Here is a 1251-nt window from a genome sequence, read left to right on the forward strand (position 1 = left end):
TGAAAAGACGATTACTCCTTGGAAGGAAAGTTATGACCAACCTAGATAGCATATTCAAAAGCAGAGACATTACTTTGCCAATAAAGGTCCGTCTAGTCAAGGCTATGGTTTTTCCAGTGGTCATGTATGGATGTGAGAGTTGGACTGTGAAGAAAGCTGAGCAACGAAGAATTGATGCTTTTGAACTGTGGTGTTGGAGAAGACTCTCGGGAGTCCCTTGGGCTGCAGGGAGATCCAACCAGTCCATTTTAAAGGAGATCAGCCCTGGGTGTTCATTGGAAGGAATGATGCTAAAGCTGAAACTCCAGTACTTTGGCCACCTCATGCGAAGAGTTGACTCATTGGAAAAGACTCTGATGCTGGGAGGGATTGGGGGCAGGAGGAGAAGGGGACGACAGAGGATGAGATGGCTGGGTGGCATCACCGACTCAATGGACGTGAGTTTGAGTAAACTCTGGGAGTTGATGATGGACAGGGAGGCCTGGTGTGGTGCAATTCATGGGGTTGCAAAGAGTCGGACATGACTGAGCAACTGAACTGAACTGAACTGAACTGAACTTCCCTTCCTCCTACACCCATTCCACACTGAGCTCAACAACACAGACTGGGTCTACTTTGCCCGGATAACCTGGTATTCGACTATTTGGAAGTATATTTGGAAGTATCGCTTCCAAAAAGTGTAAGTGTTAGTAGCTCAAGTACGTCTGACTCTTTGCAACCCCATGGACTGTAGCCCACCAGGCTCCTCTGTCCATGGAGTTCTCCAGGCAAGAATACTAGAGTGGGTTGCCATTCTCTTCTCCAGGTGATCTTCCCAACCCAGGGATAGAATCCAGGTCTCCTGCATTGTGCACAGATTCTTTACCATCTGAGCCACCAAAGAAGCCCTTGCTTCCAAAAGTTGCTCAGTAAATAATTGGTGAGTAGGTAGGTGCACAACTCACTAGATGATCCTTAATGAAACTCTTAACGTCTGTATGTTACAAGTCAGTTATGCCTCAATTTCCTTAGCTAAGTGGGAATGCAGATCTTTGCTGTACCCCCCTTACAGAGGTGCTGTGAAGAGCTAACAGAGGGCTGTGAGCACTTTGCATTTAGAGGATACAGTAGCATCTTTCGCTGTACTTCTCAAGGGTATCCAAATAAGAGGGTGAGTGGAATCTGGGATCAGACCTGAGCCCTGCCTACCAAGCCAGGTACCCTGGCTCATGGCTGTGTCAGGCTCAGGGTTCTGCCAAAGAGGCACTGAAC

The sequence above is a fragment of the Bison bison genome, unplaced genomic scaffold (assembly GCF_000754665.1).
Source record: "Bison bison bison isolate TAMUID 2011002044 unplaced genomic scaffold, Bison_UMD1.0 scf7180017864384, whole genome shotgun sequence".
NCBI classification, from domain to species: Eukaryota; Metazoa; Chordata; class Mammalia; order Artiodactyla; family Bovidae; genus Bison; species Bison bison.